Below are 7,828 nucleotides of genomic sequence, written 5' to 3'. Positions count from 1 at the left end.
TACGTAGGCTTTGCTATTATTACGGGAATAGGCTACCCGGCAACATGTGTTAGATGCTGACTTATCCCTTCTTAGGATTCGGGATAAAATTCCCCATACATGCAACATATGGATTTTGGTGTCGTTTCTCCCTGTGTGGCTTGAAACGCCGAAAGAAAGTTGGAAGTGCCAGAAGTATAGTATTAACTTTGGCATGAATTTTCACTTAAAGTGAAATTCAAAAATTTTCTTTATTATCACTAGGATAATTCTAGAAAATCTTTAATCCGCTGGGGATTTCATAATGAAATCTTGCTATTCTTGTTGAAAGAGGATTAACAAGTTCATTGAGGAGGGTTTGACTGTTAGAGGTGTGATGTTAACCTAACAGTATTTTATGGGCTTATCGCTCTATTGAAGAGAGTCGATAAGTTGATTTGGTCGTCAGAGGTGTGATGTTAACGTGACTGGAGGATGCTGCGATTGGAGCAACTTTGTGGACTTATCATCCTATTGAAGAGGATTGATAAGTGGGTTGTCAGAGGTATAGTGTTAACGTGACAGGATGTGTGTTGCGATTGGAGCAACTTTGTGGACTTATCATCCTATTGACGAGGATTGATAAGTGAATTTGTCAGAGGTATGATGTTAACATGACAGGGATGTGTTGCGATTGGAGCAACTTTGTGGATTTATCATCCTATTGGAGAGGATTGATAAGTGGATTTTGTCAGAGGTTTAGTGTTAACGTGACAAGGATGTGTGTTGCGATTGGAGCAACTTTGTGGACTTATCATCCTACTGGAGAGGATTGATAAGTGGATTTTATCAGAGGTTTAGTGTTAACGTGACAAGGACGTGTTGCGATCGGAGCAACTTTGGGGACTTATCATCCTATTGACGAGGATTGATAAGTGGATTGTCAAAGGTATAGTGTTAACGTGACAGGATGTGTGTTGCGATTGGAGCAACTTTGTGGACTTATCATCCTATTGACGAGGATTGATAAGTGGATTTTGTCAGAGGTTTGATGTTAACTTGACAGGAATGTGTTCTTGTGACTTGCACAAGATTTTAGGAATTAGCGTCTCGCTGGGGAAACTTGCTAAATGAGTTTATCATCAAAAGCGATAAATTTTGATGCTTGTGATTTGAACAAGATTTTGAAGACTTAGCGTCTTGCTGGGGAAGATTGCGATTTGAGCAATTTTGAGGACTTATAATCCTATTGTTAAGGATTGATAAGTTGATTGTTGTCAGAGGTATATTGTTAACGTGACAAATTGGGAGTGATGCAAGTTGAATGCATACTCTGTGGGGATGATGATCGTCAGAAGTGTAATGTTAACTCGATGATGTGAAAGATTCGTTACTCTTAATCCAATGGATTCCAAGTAACCAACCCCCAGTCTTGATTAAGACTTAGCAGGGGAAGAAAAAGAGGTAGACAAGGCACATCGCCTAGTGAGGCACTATCCATGAAGTCAAAATAGAGGCACATCACCTGGTAGGCCATTATCTGATGAGTTTGACTATCAGAGGTAACTGTTAACGTGATAGTTTTTGTGGACCCGCCATCCTACTTGAAGAGGATTAACAAGAGAATTTGGAGGGAATGGACTATCAGAGGTAATCATTAATGTGATAGTTTTGATAGACCCACCATCCTATTTGAAGAGGATTGGTGGGGGAATTTGGAGAAAGCAGACTATCAGAGGTGATCATTAACGTGATAATTTTAGAGGACCTGCCATCCTATTGAAGCGGATTGACAAGTTGATGGCCGTGATAGTTCTGGTAGATTTTATGGTTGACAAAGGTATTCTATTAAACATAACAACTCAGAAAATTTATTACTCATAATCCAATAAACTACCAATAAACCAACCCCCAGTCTTGAACAAGTGCAGGGGGAAAAGAGAAGACATGACACATCGCCTAGTGAGTCATTATCTAACGAGTTTGACTATCAGAGGTAACCGTTAACGTGATAGTTATTGGACCCGCAATCCTATTGGAAAGGATTGGCTTCAGCATCCGTGGTATCTTCTGGTTCTGGCTGAGAAGATTGAGCTTGGTTCGACTGCTCAGGAGAAGGTTGGGCTTGGTCCGATTGCTCAGGTTGATCCTGCTTACTTTGTTCTTCAGTCTTAATCCTGGCAATAATCTTTTAAGCCTGTTCGCCTTGAGAAATCAGTTGTCTCCAGGAACGGCATTCTGCAACCCCTATTCGAGCTAGGATGTTGGTCTGCAGGTTGTGTCGACAGGTCTCTACTAAGGTAGACTGTGTCATACCTGACGAACACCGGAGAGCCATGGTTCGGAACCTTTTGACGAAGGCTTTGACGGATTCCCTCTTCTTCTGCTTAGTGGCGAGAAGTGTATGGATGGAGACTTCTGTATCCTCTTCAAAGAATCTTGACAGGAATAGTCTCTCTAGATCTGCCCACTTTTGGATACATCCGGCAGGCAATTTTCTGAACCATTCAAAGGCAACTCCCTTGAGGGTGCCAATGAATAATCGAGCCAGTATGGCGTCGTTTGATATCACATTCCCAGTCTGTGACTTGAAATGATAGATATGTTGGTTCGGTGATCCCGTGCCGTCAAAAGTTTGTAGCGTCGGGACTTCAAATTTTGGAGGATAAGGGGTTGCGTCCCATTCGGCAGGGTAGGGCCTGACAACTCCCTCATCTTGGAGCTCGCTTCTGTTAGCAATGACATTGAGGCGGGCTTTCAATTCCTCGATTTTAGCCGACTGAGGATTTTGCTCATATTCCGTCTCTCTTCCTTCATCAGAGGAAGATTCCAGGTTGTGGGCTTCTTGGTCAGAAGCCGTGTCATCAACCATTTTTTCCTTTCCTTTGCTTGTGTGAGGTCGGGACGAAGACGTTCTTTCACTTCGGGAAGATTCTTGCCTGAGTGGCGAATCTGTCTTCTGAGATTTGGCCTTGTCTGCGACAAGTTGAGTCAACAGGGCCAAGAGTTCATTGATGGCCTCCTGCTGAGATTTGAGCATAGCCTCTTGCTCATCAAGTCTCTTCGGGAGATCTTCATGGTTTCCCATCATATAAGCGGGGCTCTCATGTTCAACAAAAGAGCTTGATGATTGGGACTCTGCAATGGCTGAGTGTTCATCATTGGAATTGGTTCCCCTGGCTAACCTCTGATAGTTGACAGGGGGAATGGCTCCTGTTCGCGTCCGAGTGTGTCGGTAAACTCCTTCAAACTCGTTAGCGATTTCTCTGACGGTCGGCGAACGACTTGTCTCAGAGTCATCGGAACTAGGACCGGAGGCATTCCCTCTACCGATCACATTGATAGTGACTCCAGGATACTCGGTCTCTGGGGACTTCTTCATGTGCGAACATCGTCGTTGGTTAGACAAAGCAACGTCCGTTAATTGGTCGAACACCAATGGTTTGGCCGCATATGAGCAGCATTGATATCCTGAGAGGACCATAGGAATCAGCCGTTCATATTGGAATGAACGAATGACTTGCTGCATCGGTCTTTCTCTCGATATGAACTCTCTAAAATCTGTTTGAAAGATTCGAGGAGAATTACTCACTGATCGTGAGGTTTGAACTAGAACCCCCAGTCCATGATTAGACAGGACTGGCTCTTGGTGAATATGGATCTGGTTGAGATGCCTTGAATCCATAAACTTCTTATATCCGCCCCTCAATCTAGTCGCGCTACGCAGAGTATTCAGGGGTCTCGCGAGATTTCATTTGACTCATTGTGTTGAGATGTATTTCTGACTCAGAGATATTTTCATTCTATTTCAGTTGAGCTCATTTGTGGATATACTTCTTCTGTGCATATCTGATTTTGTACTACTTCTATTATTTGCCTGTTTTGTAGCTTCACCTATTTGTTTTTTCCACTAGAGAGATAGTGACTATGATGGTGAAACATGTCGTAGCATGGTGTTTGGTGCTTAACAGATTTGACAATCCGAGTTTCACCTTGGACTGCAGCCTTGTGTGAACCCTGGGGCATCACACTATTCAAAGAACCAAATATAAAGTCAGGAAAGAAAGCGGTCCTTTCATCAATCATCGACAAATTCATCCAAGCACGGATGTAACTAACTGTGTGATCACTTAACATCAACAATGTGTATGTTGAAAAAAAATTACAATAAAGAGAATGAAAGAAACTTGACTTGTATTCTCTCAAAATCGATTACAATTTGGATTTACTGATTACAAAAGAGAGGAGAATGATCTGGATTCTCCTCTTTGTTTAAAACTGGGTTCTTCACGGTGGCGATGGAGTGCCTCCCTTGAATGCTCGCGTCGAGTTTTAAAACTGGGTTCTTCACGGTGGCGATGGAGTGTCTCCCTCGAATGCTCGCATCGAGTTTGCTCTCCGTTGACGATCCGCATGTCTTGATTCACTGGAACGATATCACCTCCTCACGATTTGACGTTGTGGAGAACTTGTGTGGCAAGTTTTAGAACTCTGGATGAGTTGATAACTCTGAACGAGTTTTAAACTCTATGAAAGAGTTGATTTGAACCGAAAGTCAGTTATTAAGCCAAGGAATAAAAGCTCTCTGTTGTCGATCTCCAGATTCGAGAATGCTCCAAAGATCCTCTCTTTGCTGCCAAGCTCCAGGGTCATTCCGAGCCAAGAAGATCCAACCCTTCGTTGCCAAGTCCCAGATCTGAAAATGCCAGCCTGAACTCCATTGAGTTTACCCATATTTATAGGGAATTAAGGGGTGTAACCGCCCCCTTAATCCTCTCCATAATGGGATTGAGAGGGGTGTAACCGCCCCCTTAATCCGCTCCTAAGTGGGGCGGAAATCCCTCAAATCATGGAGGGAAAACGGTTCCTGTAACCGTTTAGCTCGTGTTTAAACGAGTCAAACGCCCACGTTGGCGTTCAGGACCCTAACTCCGCATTTTAGACTGGAGACGCGGAGTTGGGTACCCACTGGGCATTAAAAAAAACGCGGGTCCGACCCCAGCGTTTTAATGTTGTCACGCGGGTCCGACTCCAGCGTTTTGATGTTGTAACGCGGGGTCCGATTCTAGCGTTTTGATGTTGTAACGTGGGTTCGACCCTCGTGTTTTACTGTTGACATACGGGGAGGACCTCCGCGTTTTGGTGTTGATACACGGGGAGGACCTCCGCGTTTTGGTCTTAGAGCGCGGTGATGAGTTCCGCGTCTTGCTTTGGAGAGATTATCAACAAGTAATCTCTTTTGTCATAGCGTTGCAAAGATCATTGTCTTGTAATCTTCGTCTTGGCTCCTTGAGAATATGAGAGTCGTCAGATTGTAACTCCCGATGTTGATTGTGAATGCTGTTGAACTAGAGCTCTCATTGGTTGTCGTGAAGATCGTCAGATTGTAACCTTCAGCGATCTATGTGAAAGTCTTCAAATTGTAGCCTTCTGGAAGTTGTCAGATTGTAACTTCCATCATCGGTGTTTGATGGGGGATAAGCTATCTATTGTGATTTTTAGACAGCATACACAATGTCCATTAAACTTTTAGTTGTGGTTTGACTCATATTCATGTTAACTTTTAGTTGTGGTTTCACTCATATTTATATTATCTAATATTCTTATTCAAGTTATCTCATTCTATGTATCATAGAAGTAAAACTAAAAGTATGAAGAATTATTTTCTTGTGAAATTAGAGCAGGGAGATTATGATATATTTCGCCATGTGCTTTAAATATAAAAATTTCTTTTTCTTTGATGCAAGGACCCTAGTAAATCTTACCCCAAACGATATGAATCTAAAATACTATTATAACTCACTTACCTAGGGCGATTGTATTGTATATAGGACATATAACTCATCTGGAATATCCACAGTTGCTAAGTAGATTTTGTTGTTGTGAGAGCAACATGTTAGAGGCTCTTATTCAAACTTTTTGGCTATTTAAAAGACACGAGAATTTAGAGTGCATAGCTTATTTATTATAAAGAACATATTGGTTCATGAAGAATTTTCCCTAATAACGATAGTATTACAATGATATTATTATTTAGTATTAAATCAATTTTATTATATAAGATTATATGACCCTTTTTAATAAATTATAAAGCATATATATGGACACCTCGATGCTTATACCCAGTAGTTAGGCTCTACAAAATATGTTCACTTTACATTGTAGCTTGCTATTTGTAATACTGTTAGCAATACAATTACATTTCCTCTTTATCTTATTATTCACGCTTTTCTTATGTAAGTTCTCTTTTGCTAATCACTCAATTGACTATATTTAATTTTTATAATATCAAAGGTTAGAATATTTTCTTCTGTTTAAAAAGTGTTGACATCATTTTCTTAAAAAATATATACATGTAGTAACAATAGTATATACTTTAGTTCAACTCAAACATTAGCTTGAAGCCATTTAGAGTGAGGTCCTTTCTATGCTAGAATGGTGATATAGTGATTACACAATTCAAAAGTCAAAGAAAAAATTTCTACAAACAAAAAGTAATTTAATATCTCAAATTAACAATTAATTTATAAAATATACATGACCAGTGCAGATAGCTATGGAAAGTAAGGTATATATCTTCATAAAAATTCCATAGCGAGTGACCAACTACAATTATCCAAAAATAATTATTATTTTAGATACTAATTTGATATGCATAACTATGGAATAATCTCAAGCAAAAAAAAGATTGAGATTGTATTATCTTATAGGTAAATAAATAAATGTTATTAGAGCTCCTCTTTATATTAAATTTAAAAGTAATAATTTAAATTAAAATAAATAAATGTTATTAGAGCTCCTCTTTATATTAAATTTAAAAGTAATAATTTAAATTATTAAGCGCTAAATATTAGCTCATGTGAGAGCTCCTCTTTATATTAAATTTAAAAGTAATAATTTAAATTATTAAGCGCTAAATATTAGCTCATGTGAGAAAGTAAAGTAATTTATGGTCTATATATATATAGTCAATCTAACATTAAAATTATGATGAACACAGCCAAAATTATATGGTGGGTTCACATTAAATATAATTTATAAAAAATAGTATATTAAAGTCAAAATCTTTTTAACCACTATATAGATTATCTTTAAATTTTTGCATATATAAACTATACTGCCTAGAAATAGTAATGTGCAAACTTAACTATGACCTAATAATTTTAAGAACAACTTACTCTATAAAAGTTTTAAAAATTATAAAAAACACGCTAAAATTTTTGTAATTTATAAATACATAAAATTATTAAACATTACATTGAAATCAAGGAATTACAAAAAATTATTAAAAATTTTTAAACTTTGGAGGGGTAATTTGCAATGTACTAAATGTTGGCCTTTTTGTTTTGATGATGTTTAACAAACAATTTATCACTAATGTTATTTGTCTAGTATTTGTGTTTATCTATTTATTATAGACAAATAACATGTTGGAGGATGGATAGAATCGAGCATTCACGATCATATCCAATAGAGGTTGGTGGAATAGTGGATTGAAGCAAATGCTTTCAAGTCTAAAAGCACTTCCTAACTTCATCGGCATGTTTATCAAGAATAGCTTATTGAAGATCAAGATCAAGCTTGGGTAATTTAGTTTAGGTTTTTACATTATGTGCGTTAGTACTTTAAGCTCAATCATATACACACATACACGCTTTGGTTTTGTATAAATAAATATATATACAAGAATAGCTTATTGAAGATCAAGATCAAGCTTGGGTAATTTAGTTTAGGTTTTTACATTATGTGCGTTAGTACTTTAAGCTCAATCATATACACACATACATATATATATATATATCTTCATATACACTTTTATATGTTTCATATTCTATTATATTTAGAAATATATTGTGTTTTTGGTTTATAG

This window comes from Asparagus officinalis, chromosome 5 (genome assembly GCF_001876935.1).
Source record: "Asparagus officinalis chromosome 5, Aspof.V1, whole genome shotgun sequence".
NCBI classification, from domain to species: Eukaryota; Viridiplantae; Streptophyta; class Magnoliopsida; order Asparagales; family Asparagaceae; genus Asparagus; species Asparagus officinalis.
The sequence above is the reverse complement of the archived record's forward strand: the minus strand, read 5'-3'. Positions refer to the sequence as shown.